The 20,559-nt window shown below is 43.6% G+C and overlaps 2 long non-coding RNA genes across 2 annotated transcripts in view; both read right to left on the bottom strand.

Moving 5' to 3' along the window:
- Window positions 1–4,929: 4,929 nt before the first annotated feature.
- LOC147573616 (uncharacterized) lies at window positions 4,930–7,751 on the bottom strand. Its single transcript, XR_015244885.1, has 2 exons — window positions 7,475–7,751; window positions 4,930–5,139 (listed from the first exon to the last, which is right to left on the bottom strand). It is a non-coding gene; the product is annotated as an uncharacterized LOC147573616 (long non-coding RNA).
- Window positions 7,752–12,755: 5,004 nt separating this feature from the next.
- The window catches only part of LOC147573615 (uncharacterized), a 56,558-nt gene continuing 48,754 nt past the window's right edge, over window positions 12,756–20,559 (bottom strand). The window contains exon 7 of the long non-coding RNA XR_015244884.1: window positions 12,756–20,077. This is a non-coding gene — a long non-coding RNA (uncharacterized LOC147573615). The remainder of the gene's footprint in view (window positions 20,078–20,559) is intronic.

The raw sequence follows: 20,559 nt of genomic DNA, 5'->3' as shown, positions 1-20,559 counted from the left end.
AGAGGTAACAACGCACTTGTTCACGTGCCACTGAGAGTATTTGTATGAGTGCTCAACTGGGAGGCACATTCCCGAAGGCTACGGGATGAATTAAGCCTGTCAGATATTGCTGTGCTGTGCAGGTACAGCCTCAACCCTTGTAGCACCAGCCCAGAGAGAACAGATTCTGGGAACTCCTTGCTTCTTCCCTGGAGATGTTTGAACTCCTTTCTGGCATCCTGAAACACTTTCCTGGTACCCACACTCGAGCGTACAACAAAATTCAAGAAATGGAAGATTTTGTCCCTGAGAACATCAAGAGGCTGGACCCCAGGGCCCCGCAGGACTTCATTAATTCCTTCCTGGTCCACATGGACAAGGCAAGGGCGAGCTGGATGGGGGGCAGGTGGGAAAGAGAGTGATGGGCACATTACTGACATTGAGCTAATATGTTTGGATATGATGTATGCATTGTTTAAATGCTGAACTACTTCCCTATGTGTTGGTAAGAAAGCCACTAGTCCATCCCCCTTCGCACCCCCTATTCCCTCCTCAGCTTCCCTAGGCTCTCCTGGAATTCCTGTTATGAGATAGCAACTGCCCCTGCAGGGGGTCTTCAAGACCCTTCTCCACCTTCTCCCATTCTGATTGGTCGGAAGCCCCTGTCTGTTCTGATTGGTCGGAGGTTCATGTCTGTTCTGATTGGCCAGACCCCCCCCCCCCGTCTGTTCTAATTGGTTGGAGGCCCGTGTCTGCTCCATTGGCCAGACACCCATGTCTATTCTGATTGGTCAGAGGTCCATGCTTTTTTCTGATTGGTCGGAAGCCCCTGTCTGTTCTGATTGGTCGGAGGTCCATGTCTGTTCTGATTGGTCAGGGGCCCACGTCTATTCTGATTGGTTTGGCAAGTGTCATACTGGTTGTTAAACATCTTCAATATCACTCCTGGATGCGCAGCTGCAAGGAAAGCAAAGACACCCAAAGACAGAAAAGATGAAAACCAAAAAATATCAATCCCTAACATATATTGAGTACTTACATACCTAGTATCAAAATAACCCCAGATGATGAACTACACGATAGAGAGGTTAAGTTCCTTATCCAAAGACACCCAACCAGGGAATGGTAGGGCTTGAGTTTGAACCTAGGCAGTTTGGTTCCAGAGCCCACACTTTTTGCTACATTGCTGACCTTGGATAGAGAGAAAAGGAAATAAAAAAAAAAAAAAGAAAAACTGGTACAGAGTAACAGGGGAGTGGGCGAGAAGAAGACCCAGAAGCTGGGTATCTTTGCAAGGGGAGATGTTAAGTAAAGTAATGTCCTTTGCTATTCCTCAGGAGTTCCTGAATCCTGAGAGTGAGTTCCACTGTAAGAATCTCGTCTACACAGCGGTCTTACTGTTGTTTGCTGGCACAGAGAGCTCCAGCACCACTCTCTAGTTTGGGATTCTACTCCTTCTTAAGAACCCATGGGGCGCCTGGGTGGCGCAGTCGGTTAAGCGTCCGACTTCAGCCAGCTCACGATCTCGCGGTCCGTGAGTTCGAGCCCCGCGTCAGGCTCTGGGCTGATGGCTCAGAGCCTGGAGCCTGTTTCTGATCCTGTGTCTCCCTCTCTCTCTGCCCCTCCCCCGTTCATGCTCTGTCTCTCTCTGTCCCAAAAATAAATAAACGTTGAAAAAAAAATTAAAAGAACCCCGATATTTTAGGTGAGCTGGGCTTATGGTGGTTGAGGGCCAGAAAGGATGGAGGGTCTTGCAGCCATGCTGGAAGGTGGTCACGTGATGGGTAAAGACATACAACTTCTAGCCTGGTCAGTCCAAAAAATAAAAGATTCACCCCTGTGAAGATTGGTAACTTATGATAAAGCTTTGTGGCTAACAAGGCACTTTGAAGTTGACAGCATAATTTAGTTTACAAAATATTTTTCATTCAATTAAGCAACCCATGGTTTGAAAGGTACTTTCGTGCTTATGAAGTACATAAGGTGGTTGTAAAATGCTTTATGGTTAATGAAGCTTGCCCCAGTCACAAAGAGTACTATTGACAAAGCATTTGCAGTCTAAAACAGCACATGGCTCTTTTTTTTTTAACTTCTTAAAAAAAATTTTTTTTATTTGTTATTTTTGAGAGAGACAGAGAGAGACAGAGGGCAAGCAGGGAAGGGGCAGAGAGAGAGGGAGGCACAGAATTGGAAGCAGGCTCCAGGCTCTGAGCTCTCAGGACAGAGCCCGAAGCGGGGCTTGAACCCACAGACTGAGAGATTGTGACCTGAGCTGTAGTCGGCCGTCCAATAGACTGAACCACCCAGGTGCCCCCTTAAAGCACATGGCTCTTGACACAACGCTTTGAGATTGACACTTTGAACTTGACAAAGAACTTGACTCTTTGGAGCAGCTTGCTGATTTACTAATTAAAAAGCCCCTCAATTGTTTCTCATGTTGGTGGTCTGCAGATCAGACTTGGAGAAATTCTCATCTAATCAAATTCCCCTATTTCACAGGTAATCAATTTCAAGGTCAGAGTGGGGAAGTGGCTTATCTAAAAATCACATAGCAAATCACTGGGACAAAAGGATATGACACCAGTTTCAGCCATAATCCATCTTTAGTTAAAAAAAAAAAAAGTGGCCAAAGTTTGAATGAATTTCCACCCACCCATCATTACCCAAGTGATCCCCACTCATAACTAGAGTGGAAATATCAGACAAGACTTCCCTACAAGGCCATTGACTTTCTTTCTCCATGCTTTCATTGAGAAGGAACAATAACATAACATCTTAAGAAAAGTTCACAAGACCCTCCCCCCACAGTCTGTAGGTCATGTTTTGGGTGACTTGGTTGAACCCACTATTACGGTCATTCATTGATGTTACCCACCCTGCCACTCTCATCATTTTTAGAGAAAGTCCGGTGGAGATTGGCAGAGTGAATGGCTCACACCGTCTTCTAGCCCTGGAAGATTTGGCAAAAATACCTTATACAGATGCTGTCATCTGCAAAATTCAGAGATTCAGTGATGTCATGCCCCTTGGCATCCCCCGCTCTGTCATCAAGGACACTCACTTCTGGAGATACCATCTGAGACAGGCGATCACAGAATCCTGATGCAGTCTTATGATTCATGTTTCTGGTTGTTGGACTATAATGAGAATTTTTATTTCCAGATTTCTGTGGGAAGAAGGGAGATTTTAGAAATGTAGAAATGTCCTCTCTCTTCTGTGCTTTTTTTTTTTTTTTTTTTTTTTTTTACTGTATTAGATGTCAGGAAGACTGAAAAAATACCTCTTGAAATATGTTGTACAATAGAGCTGTCTTTTTTTACAAGCTATTTTGTCATCTCTCCTACTTTCCTCCTTCATGAGAAGACATTCAAAATTTGATGTTTCTCTTTCCACGATTTCTTTAAGTTTATATGAATACATACTGCATACATACACACACAAAGACCGGTTCATATTGTATCTATCACTTTGCAGCTTGTGTGTCCAGCGTGCCTGTCTCCTTTCCACCTGTCTTTATGTCTATCTCATTGCAACGTGTCACTTGTCTTGTGTGTGCGTGTGTGTGTGTGTGTGTCTTTCTTTTTATAATATAACAACAGTATGCTGTTGATATATTGTCAGGTCAATAGGTATGGTTCTTTTTTTTTTTTTTTTTTTTTTTTTAAACAAATTTTTTTTTAACGTTTATTTATTTTTGAGACAGAGAGAGAGACAGAGCATGAACGGGGGAGGGGCAGAGAGAGAGGGAGACACAGAATTGGAAGCAGGCTCCAGGCTCTGAGCCATCAGCCCAGAGCCCGACGCGGGGCTCGAACTCACGGACCGCGAGATCGTGACCTGGCTGAAGTCGGACGCTTAACCGACTGCGCCACCCAGGCGCCCCTCAATAGGTATGGTTCTAATTAATTTTCTCTGTGGTCGCACATGTTCCCAAGCATAGATATACCTAGGGTTAGTATTCATATTATCTAATCACCTAATGGCACTAACCCATGAGAACACAGGCATACCTCATTTTATTGCATGTCGCTCTTTTGCGATTTGCAGAAACCGCGTTTTTATAGATTGAATGTTGCGACACCTCTGCATCCAGCAAGTCTCTCGGTGCCATTTTCCCACCAGCATTTGCTTACTTTGTGTCTGTGTGTCATAGTTTGGTAATTCTTGCAATATGTCAAACTTTGTCATTATTATCATATTTGTTATGGTGATCTGTAATGAGTGGCTTTCTGAGATGGAATCTACTCCTGGCGGGCATGCTGGGGAGACTGTTGATATGACAACAAAGGACTTAGAATATCACATAAACTTACATGATAAAGCGGTGGCAGGGTTTGAGAGGACTGATTCCAATTGTGAAAGAAGTTCTACTGTGGGTAAAACGCTATCAAACAGCATCGCATGCTATAGAGAAATCATTTGTGAAAGGAAGAGTCAATCTATGAAGCAAATTTCATTGTTGTCTTTCTTTAGGAAGTTGCCACAACCAGGGGTGCCTGGATGGCTCAGTTGGTAGAGCATGTGACTCTTGATCTCAGCATTGTGAGTTCAAGTCCTGCACTGGGCATGGAGCTTACTTCAGGAAAGAAGGAAGGAAGGAAGGAAGGAAGGAAGGAAGGAAGGAAGGCAGAGTGGGAGGGAGGGAGAAGAAAGAAAGAAAGAAAGAAAGAAAGAAAGAAAGAAAGAAAGAAAGAAATTGCCATAGCCACCCCAACCTTCAGCAACCACCACCCTGATCCATCAGCAGCCATCAACATTGGGCAAGACCCTTCATCAGCAAGATTAGGACTTGCTGAAATCCCCAAAAATGGTTGGCATTTCTTAGCAGAGTATTTTTAAATTAACTAATTTTAACTATTAAACTTTGTTTCAGACATAATGCTATTGCACACCTAATAGACTATAGCATAGTGTAAACATAACTTCTGTATACACTGGGAAACAAAAAAATTCATTTGACTCACTTTATCGGGCTACCCACTTCATTGCAGTGGCCTGGAATAACACCTGCAATATTTCCAAGGTATATCTGTAGATCCTGCCTCTTGTATTTGAGTTGGGTCTTTGGAGGCTTCCGGTGATCCAGATGTGAATCTTTTAGTTGATGGGTTATAGAGAAGTCCAAAGAGATTTGGGGAAGAGGGTAGTCTGCGAGGATAGCTAGAGGGATCAGGGACACAACTATTAACCAAATAGGGCAACGTTATTTCGATAGATCAACCACTAACTGTAGAGCCATGAGTGGATGAGGCTTATTATCAACTGTGGATATATCATAAGTGAGTCAGCCACTCCTTGTTGATACCCACTTGGGTCCTCTTGACTTTGACACCCTCTTAGGGCACAACCCTGTATCCCATCTTGAACTCTGTCCTCCATCATCCATTCCACTTTGAGAAGCCAGAAGCCTTCCACCCTGGCCACCTCCTGGATGCGGAGGGCGACTTCAAGAAGCAAGAAGCCTTTGTTCCATTCTCCCTAGGTAAGTTGGGCCCATCCCCACCTGCTCTCCACCTCTCCCTTATGTGACTTTCTACCTTTGTCCAGCTCCAAACACCGGGTGAACATTTTTGAAAACGATGAGGATTCTGAAGGGAAGAGAAAGCAAGAAATATCCAAGGACAGAGACAGTGTGAGAGGGAAGGAAAAGGAGGGAGCACAATGGGGAAGATAGAGACTAAACTAATGATGGAGATTAGGTGAAAGACAAACACACACACATGCTCACACATGAACAGACAAAGAGCAGACACATGAATGATCCATTATTGAGGACCTGCTATGTGCCAAGAACTGAGAAAGGCATTTGAGCTTTTCTTTCAAAATAAAAATAACTTTATTGTTTTTTCTAATTTGTATCCAACAAGGAAGCAATAAAATTGAAAGTGAAAATCATCTGTAATTCACTACCAAAATCAGGCTTAAAAAAAGTCTAAGTGGCTTTATTAACTGATTTATGAGTTGGGAAGAATCGCATCTAGCAAGTAGAGAGGAGCTCTAAAAAACCGGATGTATTAATATTACAGAGGATGTCCTTCCAAATTTTTTATGAAATACATGCACACACACAAAGGTAGGTGATGGATGGATGGATGGATATATAGATATATAGATGATAGATAGATAGACAGATAGATAGATAGATAGATAGATAATCCAAATTTTTTATGAAATACATGCACACACACAATGGTAGGTGATGGATGGATGGATGGATGGATAGATAGGTAAATAGGTAGATAAAAGAAAGGTAAGATGAAAAAGAGAACAGTAGGGAAGGGAAAAGAGGAAAATTAGTTGATTTACTTCTTATGAGCCAGTTAAAATCCAAGCCCCAGACTAGAATGAGGCCCAGGAAGGACTTAGGGCATAAAAATATAAGGGATATTAACTCTTGTGGTTGTACAAGTGCTTTGATTCACTTATCAAACAGTTCAACTTTTAGTCACTGACATGGAATTGATCAAATGCTAAAATTTTAAATCTCCTTACGTCTATTCTGCACTTATTTATACAGACCCATATTGACACTGATTCACTGATCTGTCTTTTCTAGCGCTACAATACTAGTTGAATTATTATACCCATATAATATATTCTAATATTTTACAAGGGCTAGTCCCCCTCCATTCCTCTTCTTTCTCAGATAGTTATATGGTTCCTGTAACACATTTTGTTCTTCCAAGCTTAATTTTTTTAAAAAAATTTTAACGGTTATTTATTTTTGAGAGAGAGAGACACACAGTGCAAGTTGGGAAGGGGCAGAGAGAGAGGGAGACACAAAATCCAAAGCAGGCTCCAGGCTCTGAGCTGTCAGCACAGAGCCTGATGTGGGGCTCGAACCCACAAACTGCGAGATCATGACCTGAGCTGAAGTTGGACTCTTTTTTTTTTTTTTAATTTTTTTTTCAACGTTTTTTATTTATTTTTGGGACAGAGAGAGACAGAGCATGAACGGGGGAGGGGCAGAGAAGAGGGAGACACAGAATCGGAAACAGGCTCCAGGCTCCAAGCCATCAGCCCAGAGCCTGACGCGGGGCTCGAACTCACGGACCGCGAGATCATGACCTGGTTGAAGTCGGACGCTCAACCGACTGCGCCACCCAGGCGCCCCTGAAGTTGGACTCTTAACCAACTGAGCCATTCAGGCACCCCATTGTTCTTCCAAGTATACTTTTAAATGATTTTGTCAAGGTCTCAAAAAATCCCACTAGGGTTTTACCAGGATGAATTTAAATTTGCAGATTAATTTAGATAGCTTTGACAACTTTAAAATTTGAGATATCCCCAACAAAAAGGTAATGTGTCCATTGAAGCCACGGTCATACCATTTGCTGGCAAGTGGGACTTTCGTTTTCTTAATTAGGTTTTACATATTTCTTGCTAAGTTTTTTTTCTAAGAAACACAGGAGGAGATTGGGGCTATAGTTCAAAGTGCCTCTTTGTCTCACCGAGCTCAGGATGACATAGACATAACTCAGGGTGGGGGGCTTACCCAGCAGACATTTATTTTCCCACAGTTGTGGAGGTTGAAAGTCTAAGATCAGGGTGTCACTATGGGTGGGTTCTCATGAAGCCTCTTCTCCTGGCTTGCAGACAGCTGCCTCCTTGCTGTGTCCTCACAAGGCAGAGAGAGAGAGAGAGAGTTCTGGGCTCTGGTGTCTCTACCTCTCTTTACACGGACACTAATCCCATCATACAGGCCCCACCCCTGTGACCTCATTGAAGAAGAAAGCCTCTTCTCCAAATACCATCACACTGGGAGGTAAGGCTTCGACATATGAATTTGGGGGTGCGGCGGGGGGGACACAATTCAGGCCGTAGCACTCTTTTAACATAGTATTTAAAATTTTTAAATGTTTATTTTTGAGAGAGAGAGAGAGAGAGAGAGACAGAGCATGAATGGGGGAGAGGCAGAGAGAGAGGAAGACAGAATCTGAAGTAGCTCCAGGCTCTGAGCCATCAGCACAGAGCCTGATGCGGAGCTCAAACCACCAACTGTGAGATCATGACCTGAGCCGAAATGGGATGTTTAATTGACTGAGCCACTCAGGTGCCCCTTAACATAGTATTTTAAATTGTTTTAATTAGTATATCAGAAGTTCAGTGGGCTTTTTGGGGGTAGGATATTTTTGTCAAAACTGGGCAATTTCCTTATATTACTTTTATCTATAATAGTTTTTTTTTTTATTTATTCTCTTGGTGTTAACATCTGAAAATAATGATATTTTGACTTAATTTTTTCTTATGTTAAATCATAACATAAGATTTTCCTTAATGTCATGGGCTAGCACTTACAGAATCATGTTAAATAATAGTAGTGATAGTGAGAAATCTTGACTGTTCTGAACCTTAAGAAGGAATATTTTCTCAGGGAACCTGGGTGGTTCAGTCGGTTAAGCATCTGACTCTTGATCTCAGCTCAGGTCCTGATCTCACAGTTTGTATGTTCAAGCCCCAGGTCAGGTTCTGTGCTGGCAGCACAGAGCCTGCTTGGGACTCTCTCTGTCTGCCCCTCCCCTGCTCATGTGCACACTCTCTCTCATAAATAAATATATGAGCTTAAAAAAAAAAAAAGAATATTTTCTTTTTCTCTGTTAAGCTTAATGCTGTCTATGACCCTTTCCATATATTTTATGGTTATTCTATTATATATTCTTCTCAATTTTATTATTTTATTTTTTTAATATGAAATTTATTGTCAAATTGGTTTCCATACAACACCCAGTGCTCATTCCAACAGGTGCCCTCCCCTATGACCCAGCAATAGCACTGCTAGGAATTTACCCAAGGGATACAGGAGCGCTGATGCATAGGGGCACTTGTACCCCAATGTTTATAGCAGCACTTTCAACAATAGCCAAATTACTTTTCTCAATTTTAAATCAAATTAAGGAAAGACCTTTGCCCCCCTCTATTTTACATCAGATTCTTCATTTTTAAACATTTTGATCAGGATTTGATTTGGGTATTCTTTTGTTTTTTAATATTTTGAGAGAGAGCGCAAGTGGGTAAGGGGCAGAGAGAGATGGAGAGAGAGAATCCAAAGTAGGCTCTGCACCATCAGCATGGAGCCCAATGCAGGGCTTGAATTTACAAACCATGAGATCATGACCTGAGTGGAAATCAAGAGTCGGATGCTTAATTGACTGAGCCACCCAGGTGCCCTTGGTTTGAGTATTCTTAAATATCTTTTCAGCTCCTGTCATAATGGGCAAATTATTTTTCTCCTTTGATCTGTCTAAAAAATAGTAGGTGCCTTAGTGTTGAATCATGCTGTCCCCTAGAGCTGGAATAAGAGAGGCCCAGGAGGGCAGGGGACTTGACCGAGGCCCCGCAGAAAGTTGTGGCCTATGTTAGGGCGTGTGAGGCTGTGATGAGCAACCTGAACATCTTGGCTTAAGGCCAACAAGTTAATTTCATGCTCACACAGCATTTATCCCTTCATCAAGTGATGGGCACATGGATTGTTTTCTCCTTTTGGCTCATGTGAACGGTGCCACTGTGGACACTGAATACAGGGTGGCCCTGCATTTGTTTTACTCTTCATCGGGAATGGAAAGCAGATGTTTTTCATTCTCTGCCTTTGGGTCTCTGTGAAGACCCAGGCAGTACTGAAGATTGAATGAGGCCATACTGACAGAGGAGCTTGGCACCAAATGAGTGTTATTGAAGTGACTGCCATGTAAATAAATCCTCACCTTCGAGTTGAGGCTCCAGGAGGCAAAGTCACTGGCCTGAGAGCAGAGCTGGACACATAGGAGCCTGACGACTCCCAAGGGTGCCATGGAGAGAGATGGCCTGTAGGTAGCTAGTTCCTATGTTTGAGACAATAGATGTGGGGGTAGGGGGGTTCTAGTCAGGAAAAGTAACCCCCCTTTCCCATTCCATCCTCTCTGCCTCAACCCCAGGCAGTTGCTTGGTCCCAGTGCTCAGGACAAGGGAGGCTGGGGGTCTGAGGTGGGTGAGAGACTTACCAGATTACGGTCCTTAGACAGTCTGAGCTACAACTTCACAGCTGTGGGATAGGTCGCAGTTGAGGTCACACATGGAGCTAACCAATGTTCCTTCCCTTCCTTATTGGGGCGCCAGACAGCAAGACTCAGGCTCAACCAGAGCAGGTGGCCAGAAGGAAAGCTGGGGAAGCTATACTCTAACGTTAGGAGGAAAACAGGGCATTGATCTTTCCTCCAAGGGCTCTGGCCCATGGCTGTGCTGTGTGGGATTGAGGTTTCTTGGGAGGGGCTGAGGGAACAGTCCAGGGATTCTCCAGCAGGGGCAAGATCGGGGCTCCTGGCACCAGTCTTACGGGGAATCAGAGAATGGAGGGTGGAGCACAGAGAGAGCCAGGTGGGAAACTCTTGCCTTTTAGGACTTTGCTTTGGAAGTCTGGCAGTGTCACTTCCCCTGCATTCTACTGGCCAGTGCAGCTACGAATTCCACCCAGGTTCAAGAGGAAGGGAAAGAGAGGACATGACATTGGATAGCCAACAAATCACACACATGACAAAGCAGGTTACCATCAACAAACATGCAGATATTTACAAATTACTTTGTTATCTAGTGTGCTCAGTACTTTATGATGTGGAAATGTTGGGGTTTGGAGCAAACAGTCAAGAAAGAATTCCTGGGGCACCTGGGTGGCTCAGTCGGTTAAGGTCCGACTTCAGCTCAGGTCATAATCTCACGGTCCGTGAGTTCGAGCCCCGCGTTGGGCTCTGTGCTGACCGCTCAGAGCCTGGAGCCTGTTTCGGATTCCGTGTCTCCCTCTCTCTCTGACCCTCCCCCGTTCATGCTCTGTCTCTCTCTGTCTCAAAAATAAATAAACATTAACAAAAAATAAAAAAAAAAAGAAAGAATTCCTGAGACATCTTCGGTGCAAAAGGTGGTTTTATTAAAGCACGGGGACAGGACCTATGGGCAAAAAGAGCTGCACTGGGGTTTGTGAGGGCAATTATGTGCCTTCAAGTTGGGAGAGGGTTAGGGACATCACAAGCCTCGAAGGTATTTGTTAAACAAGGTTTCCAGGACTCTGAGGGGACTAGCTATAGTTAGGAAAAGGTCATTTATGAATGTTTAGTAAAATCTCAGTCATGAGACCCTTCAGATGTGTATCAGTGGGCCATATGCTTGGAGAATGATTGTTAGAGAAGGTAGAGATAAAGGATGTTTTCAAAGGTATTTCTATTATGTTTAAAGTAGACACAGGACCCTGAGGCAGGGGTCTGGAAAATGTTAAGCTAAGATTGCTGCTTACCCTTAGCAAAGGGTCAACATCCAGGCAGCTGAGATCCCAGATGAAGGTCACTGCCTGTCTCAAGGACTTGTCAATTGGCTGTAAGTTGTAAGGATACTTAATTTTTTTTCTTTTGCCTTTGTTTCCCACCTCACTTTACACTGTGTAAGAGACTTTGCCTCTTGTCAATAATTTATTATGAAGCATATAGCAATGTATTTATCTCTCCAAATTATTAAGTGTTTTGCAGTATAAGAGCACTTTGTAATTAATTACCAGACAATTTGACGTGGACAGATCATTTTGTGTTTAAAAATATTCTTTGCTTTCAGCAAGACTGTTTGAGATTTGCGGAGTATTCTGTAGTATACAGGATGCCTTGTTGTTTACAGGGCATTTTGTAGTTTTTAAAAATGGTTTGACATTTACAAAGCACTTTAACATTTACAAAGATTCCAAATGGCCCAAGTGATAAGAGTATTTGTAAACACTATATGTGGTTTGCACAGCATTTTGTAACATAAAAAAATTTTTCTCTTTACAAAAGACCTCAACAGAATGGCAGGGTGCATTGTTATGAAGTGATTTTCCATTTTACAGAGTTCATATTTATTAATTCCTTTGTAACATTCACAAAAAAGCTGCCATTCACAAAGGGCTTTCCTTCTACCTATAGAACAGGTCAAAATAGAACAGCACTTGATGAAGGCTTAAATGTTTCCAAAGCACTTGGGGAGTAGTTTATAAGCCTTCCAGCTTTCATCTAATAAATGTTCATTTGGTGCCTACCTGGAGCAGACAGTGTGCTAAGGTGAAGGTTAAGCAACAAACCAGGGAGACATCCTTGCCCTAGTGGAACTGCCATCAAGTGCGGGAGAAAATAAAAAAATAAAATCATGGCAGACAGTGATAAGCGCTATGAAGAGAGAGCAGAATTGACAAACTTAGGAAATAAATAGGAAGAGGCAGGGAGCTTAGAGCAAAGGTTTTCAGTCACAGAGCACTGCAAAATACTTCCCCCAACAAACTGGGTGTCTACAAAGTGCTTTCCTGTTTACAAAGCACTTTTGAAGTCATCGTAACACTTGACTTTTAAAAAAAATTTTAGGGGCGCCTGGGTGGCGCAGTCGGTTGAGCGTCCGACTTCAGCCAGGTCACGATCTCGCGGTCCGTGAGTTCGAGCCCCGCGTCGGGCTCTGGGCTGATGGCTCAGAGCCTGGAGCCTGTTTCCGATTCTGTGTCTCCCTCTCTCTCTCTCTGCCCCTCCCCTGTTCATGCTCTGTCTCTCTCTGTCCCAAAAATAAATAAACGTTGAAAAAAAAAATTAAAAAAAAAAATAAAAAAATAAAAAAAATTTTAATGTTTATTTTTGAGAGAGAGAGAGAGAGAGAGAGAGAGAGAGAGACAAAGCACGAGCAAGGGAGGGGCAGAGAGAGAGGAAGACACAGAATCCCAAGCAGGCTCCAGGCTCTGAGCTGTCAGCACAGAGCCTGACGCGGGGCTCAAGCTCAGGAACTGGAACATCATGACCTGGGCCAAAGTTGAATGCTTAACCTCCTGAACCTCCCAGGCGCCCCTTGACGCTTTTTTTTTTTAAGTTTATTTATTTTGAGAGAGAGACAGAGACAGAGAGAAAGCAGGGAAGGGGCAGAGAGAGAGATGTGGAGAGAGAGAATCTGAAGCAGGCTCTGTGCTGTCAGTGCAGCGCCTGATGCGGGGTTCAAACCCAGGAATAGTGACATCACAGACTGAGCTGAAACCAAGAATTGGATACTCAACTGACTGAGCCACCAAGTGCCCCCACACTTGACTCTTAAAATAACTTTGGCAGATGAATAAATATCATAAACTAGTCTTGATTCTGGAAGATATTATCTAGACCAACCCAACATCTCAGACATTAGGATCTAAGAAGGGAGGTGGTTATCCAATATCTCAAAGGAGATCAGTGGGGTGGGCAAAAATTGGAATCCAGGATTCCGGACTCCTCACAACTTCCCCACTCTATCACAATGCATGTTTACAAAAATGAGCTGGAATTAAAAATTAAAGTCATGTCCATATAGGACTTTTTACCCATATGACACTTGATGATCCCACTAAATAGTAGATGTCTGAGACCTGGCTTTTGGTCCTATTGGTTAGAGTATGGAATGGAAATGACTCCCCTGTTTAGTACCAATTTTCCCAGATTCACCAGTCCTTCCAAGGCTTTCTTGGAAAGCTGCTCCTTGTCAGTGAGGTTCCCTGACACTTACTTCATCCAGAGGAAACACAGGAAGAGGTTTACAAGGTGATTGGCCGGCTCACCCATACGCACTTGGCCACCAAGAAAAAAATCTCTGAACTAAAGCTGCTCCTTGTGAGATCCAGAGACCCTGTAATCTCTCCCCTTGTTCAAGTGCTTTGCCCTCCCCAGAAGTCTTTGTTTCAACAATAACTCACCCCCAAGACAAGACTAGCTAGGGCCAGGAAAATTTGGAATGAGGGTCTTTATTCTAATGAGAGTCTCTTTTGTTCACCAAAGTGTTCTGAGGGTCTTCTGCCAGGCTGTCTTTGGGAAGGAGACTTGTGTAACTCTCCTAGGATCACTCAATCCCAGGATATACTCTACCCCTAGCTTAATCCTTTATGACTTCACTGCTGTGAGAAGTGAGACATCATCTCTCTTAGCCTCGATGAGGAAGAGACATTCAAGGAGGATCCCATCTTTATCCCCTTCTCTCGAGGTAAGCAGACCACATCTACTCTCCACATTTAGGGTCTTGGGATGGGGACTGACTTTTCCTACTGGACCAGGGAACAGCAGTGGACCCTATTTATTCAGTCTCCCTATGGGAAACAAATAGACAAATTTTAAATATAAGAAAATGAGATGAGGATGCCTGGGTGTCTCAGTCAGTTAAGTGTCCGACTTCAGCTCAGGTCATGATCTTGCAGTCTATGAGTTTGAGCCCTGCATCAGGCTCTGTGCTGACAGCTTGGAGCCTGGAGTCTGCTTCGGATTCTGTGTCTCTGTCTCTCTCTTTTCCCCTTCCCTCCCCCTCAAAACTAAACATTAAAAAACTTTAGAATAATAATATTAAAACTATAGTCCTAAGTATAGTGTTTTGCTAAGTTCTGTGAGTTGTTCTAGTGAATTAGTGAACTACTGAGAGGGCTGTAGGAAGCCCTGAATTTGTAGCCAGCTAGGCAGAAGTGTGGATGGCTTGGGGATACCTGAAATTTGTAGGTAGAAGCTGAAGTGGGGACAGTCCTGTGGGATGGAGCCCTTAACCCTGTGGAATCTGATGCGAATGCCAGGCAATCAGTGTCAGAATGGAATTGACACTCACTGGTCACCTCACTGGTGTCAGCGAATGAATGACGAGACAGACACAGGAGCAAAGGAAGTATGTGAGGGAAAGAATCAGGGAAAGAAGGAGAGGAGGAGGGGCCAAGGAAAAGAAGGGCAAGACCAGAAGGAGAGGGAATAGTGGGTAATAAGAGTGACAAAGACACTCAGGAAGATGGTGAATGAATGAGTGAGTGAATAAATGAATGAATGAATGAAATGACCTTTTATGTGCCAGGCAATGTAGCAGGTATGTTCGTATGGTTTGGTAATGCATATTATGTAAATAATATATAATGTAAATAATGTATAATGCATAGTTATTATGTATATATATGTATTATGCATGTATATAATAGATTTTATATGTATATGCCAGAAAATCTGTTTGTTAAGACCTGAATCCAACTGAAAGTCTGGAGTCCTTCATTCTGGGGCCCAAGCTAATGGGGAAGCAGCTACCTCTCCTGTTCCTCTCCTGCAGATGACAGCAGCATAAGAAACTATCAAACCTGGGCAGCAGAGTTAAAGCATCTGTTTGCATCCCATTGGTTAAAACAAGTCACATGGTCAAGTCCAACATGGAGGGGTCTATATATTCTGCTCACAATGGGAGGTGTTGCAAAGGTACATGGCAAAGTATGTGGGTGTGTATATTCCTATAACAGAGGAGTGAAAATTTGGGAACAAATCAGTCTCTCTCAGGGAGTAAGGTTCTTCCCTTACCCAGTCACCATATAGCCAGAGGTCAGGCATGTGATCCAATCTATATTCATCAAGCGGTCATTCCTTGGAGTTTGAGCCTTGAGTCACTGGCAAGGAAGGAGAGACAGTAGCCATGGAATCTATGACTCATTTATGTCTTTCCAAAACATTTTCTCTGTTTAAGAATCAGAGTCATGCCTATCCCCTGTACCAAACACTTCTACCACTTTTTATCTCTAGAGTGACTCTTCTTCAAGGGCTCACACTTTCTACCAGTTCTGCCCTGTACATTACTTAGAGTATCTATTCTTCCTAAGCCATCCAGTTGTTAATATTTTTTTAAATTTTTTAATGTTCATTTATTTTTGAGATAGAGAGACAGTGAGCAGGAGAGAGGCAGAGAGAGGGAGACACAGAATCTGAAGGAGGCTCCAGGCTCTGAACTGTCAGCACAGAGCCTGACGCAGGACTTGAACTCACGGACCATGAGATCATGACCTGAGCCGAAATCAGACGCTCAAGTGACTGAGCCACCCAGGCGCCCCAAGTTGTAAATATTTTTTTAATCCACACATTCAAACATACATGTAAGCCTTCAGCAACATGAGTTCTGCCAGAGTTCATCCTTGTAGACCTCTTGCCCCCAGGTCTTTCTTGTTACAACAGTTTTAGGAGCCCTGAAGGATTCAGTACTTAGGAGAGAGTCCAGAAGATACTTGGAAAAGTGTTCTGGAAAGGAAGCCATCAGAGCCTCAGAATCTGCTTTTGAGAAAAGAGCTGGTTGATTCCTTCTACATTAGTTTCTGTGATTCACATCATGTGACCCTGTTCTCTTGTCCAGAGATTCCACATCTGCACCAAAAGAAGGCAGCTTTCTAGAGGCTGGATGGGTGGTCAATGAGATTGACAGAAATCTGGCCAAAGGGACATTTTGAAATTATTCCCCACCCCTGGTGCCTTCCAAAGGGATGTTTTGGGCAGTCATATCATTTTACTACATTACCTCACTGTCTTGTCCACAGTTGTTTGGCTTAAAGACAATCTTCAAAAAGACAATCTTCTCATCTGCTGAGAGGACAAGGAGTCAATCCATGGGTTAGATCAATCCAATTCACCTTTCCAACACCACGAACCCAAAGTCACTTTGCTTGAGTAAGTCACGATGCCAGGGAAAGCCAGAAACACATTCAAGCCAAATGTTGTGGGTTCACAAAAGCCTTCAAGTAGGCATGTTGAGGGAAGCAAAACAGGAAGCTATGAGTCCCCAGGGAGATACTGAGAGATACAGCCTTAATTCCCATAATGTGTTCCATGAAAGTACTTTCTGTATTTTTACTTGCATTTCCTTAACTCAATCTCAACAGGGAAATTATCCTGGGTGGGCTTGGCTTAATCACCAGCCCAGTCAGACCCTTCATCCACCAGCTCAAATAGAAGCAAGTGGGGAAGTCAGACTTTCAGGAGAAGGGGCATCAGACTCCCTCCCTAACTGGAGGAGTGTGAAAGCATTTATAGGCGTGTCTAAAACCCATCACGACATCCTTGAAAAGGTTTGGGAGAGAATAGGAATAGGAGGTTTGTGGGCTGCTGTTCGTGGTGCTGATGAGTGGTTGCCTTTCGGGCCTGTGGCTGCTTTTCCCAGCCCTGAAACAATGGGGACTCGCACAAACCCCTCCAAGCATCTGATGCAGCAGAGGAAGGAATGATATGGAAAGAAAAGGAAGGGCGCCTGGACAGAGGGAGAAACAAACGTACAAAATCTGCCGAGGTGGCAGCATCACAGACAGCTAGGAGGAAGCAGAGATTTGTATTGACATCATTTTCCAATAATTGTGCCTCTTAAGAAGTACGTATTTTGTTCTCACTGGGGGTGGAGCTCTTGTGCCATTGAAATAGTACAGTTGATAGCTTTCGTTGTGCCCTCCCAGCTTTCGCTCCTCCTTCTTCAGATAGCAGCACCGGTACTTAGCTCTGGGTATCTCAACATCCCCACTAGATGAAATCTACTTGGGGGTTGATCAAGTTGCCCCATGCAAGTTTCCCTGGCCACATGACCCAAGTCAGGTCCACCAGGTACTTAGTCCTCTCTGGATTTTGAATTTTGAGTGGTTGAGTGCCGCAAACAATGAGGACCCAGACACCCTACTGTGGCTTCCAGACCTAGCTGTCAATCAACACACCCCTGTCCCACTGGCCTCTCTCTTTCCTGAATCTCAGGAGTCCTTTCAGGCTGAGGACTGCTACACTTGCTCCCTTTACCTGCGATTCTCTTTCCTCTTTATTTCTCAACTGGCTTCACTTTCATCCTCCAGACCTCTGCATAAATGCTCTCTTTAGAAGATTGAATCAACTTATTTAAAGTAGCCCTCTAGGGGAGCCAGGGTAGCTCAGTCCGTTAAGCAGCTGACTTCAGTTCAGGTCATGATCTCACACTCCGTGAGTCTGAGCCCCATGTTGGGCTCTGTGCTGACAGCTCAGAGCCTGCAGCCTGCTTCATATTCCGTGTCTCCCTCTCTCTCTGCCCCTACTCTACTCACACTCTATCTCTGTCTCTCTGTCTAAAAATAAACATTAAAAACATTAAAAATAAATAAAGTAGCCCTCTAATTAAATTACTTTTAATTTTCTTACTCTGTTTTCTTTTCTTTTTTACAATTTTTATTTATTTTTGAGAGAGAGAGAGAGCGCGCACAGGCACAAGCAGTGGAGGGGCAGAGAGAGGGAGACACAGGATCTGAAGCAGGCTCTGCACTGTGAGTGCAGAGCCCAGTGGAGGGCTCGAACTCACAAACTGTGAGATCATGACCTGAGCCGAAATCAAGAGTCGGCAGCTTAACTGACTGAGCCACCCAGGTGCCCCACTCTGTTTTATTTTCTTGGTCCCACTCACTAGCCAACACCTTGTGTATGTATTAACTTGTTTATTATAGTCTACTTCCTCTACACTATGATGTCACTCTCTGCAGTATCTGTAGTGCCTGGAACACTGCCTGGCCCACACTAAGATCATATGGTCTTTTTCCCCTTTGACCTATTAATGTAATGGCTTACGTTAATACATTTCCTAATACTGAAACATCTTCTGTTTTTTAGACTTAGGAGAACTGAGGCTCAGATATCTAGAAGGGACTTTTCCAAAGTCACATAATCAGTCTGTTATGTTTCTCTAGGTCCTTTCCTTTTTTGTTGGGATTGCAGCAAGAGGGTTCCAAATAGATCAAAGAGACATTTAAAAAAATTAAAAATAAGAAAAACGCACAGCTTAAATAGTCCAAGGCTAGGATGACAGCTCCATGTGTCTAGGGCACCATGAAATCAAGGACTTAGGTGCCTTCTTCCTGCCTGGCCACTTTCAGCGAGTGCTTTAGTTCCTATGTTGTGCTTCTTTTATCTGCCTGGTTTCACATCCTTGCCTGGTTCCACGTTAGAATTAGCAAGAAGCAAGGATGTATGGGATTTTTGAGGTGGAAACCAAGGAGCAGCCATTTTTCTTTGAAGACTGCCGTAAGTCAGAGACATTGGGAGACAGATTTAGAATTGGTGAAGGGTTCTGATTTGCCCTCGATCTTATTTTTCTACATACAACTCTCCTTCCCAACTGCTGGTCCTGCTGATCAAAAGTGGCCCCAAACCCACCATCAGCCATCTCACTTTGAACTCACAGAAGTGGTAGCCCAAAAAGCCAATAAGCTTCTAGAGAAGTTCCTCCCCCTTCGTAGTCTTTCTCTAACAATGGATGTGCCTAACATCCAGATTTCTGACTCACTCATCTGTCTCAGGGCTGTTTAATGAGCTTTCTCTGGTTCTTGATTCCCTGTTCAGATCTTTATCTTTCTAGCTAGTCCCACCATTTTGTAAGGTCTAATTTCTATAATAAATTCCTTATTCTGTAGTATTATAGTCACTTGAGTGGACTCAGGAATGAATCTTGCAGCCTCAGCCAAGCCTTCGGATCAATTTAGCCCCAGGCAGCAACCTCACGAGAGACCCAAAATAAAGTTTCCACCATTATCATTTCTACCCAGTTTACCTAGTCTCTGTTGTTTCATATTTACTATGGCTTTACAGTTTGCATGGCTCAGGATATGAGAACAAAACGGCACAGAAGGGATATCTTTGGCAACTCATCTGGATGCACCTGAATCCACTTGGGACATCTCAGTCCAGACCAAAGAAACTTGGCAGCATCTGAAGAGTCTCAGAGATCTTAAAAGCTCCTGAAATGGTACCAGGCCTCAGAATCTCTCTCCAGTTTCTTCCTCTGTATGAAGTGGATGTGGCACATAACAGCATGAAAGATACAGAGCAGATAGCCAGAAGGTGGTAGGCATGTCCTGAATGCACTTCTTAGCACATCTACAACAATGGGTGCTCACCACATGGTTAACTTCTATACACTTAGATGACTGTCTTCATCCAGTACGTGGCTGTTGCTGGTTGGATTCTTTGGGAAGCAGACTCTGACATGGAGTTTGGTCTGTAGGATAGTTATTAGGGAGTGTTGTTGGCATCAACCAACACCCATAGAAGGGAGACCAGGAAGCAGGAGTGGGTGGAGGAAGAAGTTAGCTCTGTGGCTGATTCCATACCAGCCTCAGCTAACTCCATGGGTGCTCTGGAGCAATATGGCTCATCAGAATTGTCCTGCATCTCCATCAATCGCTGAAGTGGGCTGCCCCAGAAAAGGCATGACCTTGGGTGAGGTGCACCCCCCCACCTCTAACTTGTATAGAAAGTTTGATTCAACGTGCAATATTTTCCAGCAAAAAGGCAACGTACAGGAAGGGGTGCTGTACACAACTGCTACAGAAACAAACACGATGCTGGAAAAGAAATAAAAAAAGGTGGGATTTATTGGTGCTATTTTCCTGCACTCGAAACTAGACAGGCAGTTGTCATTAGCTCCAAAGTAGAAGAAAACAAAGCTGACACTGAAATAACAACATACAGGCTAATGTCAATATCAGTGAAATTTACTCACTGACTCACCCAACAGAAGGTCACTGCCAACAAGTGTTACTCTACACATCCATTAGTTAAATATACAATTTCATTTTTTCCAGTTTTTCTTTCTTTTATTTTATTTTTTGTTTTTTGTTTGTTTGTTTGTTTGTTTGTTTGTTTTTAAGTTTTAATGCAAAGCCAACATCTTTGCTATCCTGGTGAGCATGCCCTTTTGCTCAGAGGGTCTCCTTCTTTGTTGAGCAGAGCTGGACCCTGAGGCTGACAGCTGGGGGCCGGTGACACTCTCAGCCACTGGGCTTGCAATTCTGCCTTGAAGGAGGGTGGGGACGACAAAGCTAAT

The sequence above is a fragment of the Puma concolor genome, chromosome E2 (assembly GCF_028749965.1).
Source record: "Puma concolor isolate L17-30 chromosome E2, mPumCon1.1.hap2, whole genome shotgun sequence".
Taxonomy (NCBI): Eukaryota; Metazoa; Chordata; class Mammalia; order Carnivora; family Felidae; genus Puma; species Puma concolor.
This window is presented reverse-complemented; position numbering and strand designations above follow the sequence as displayed.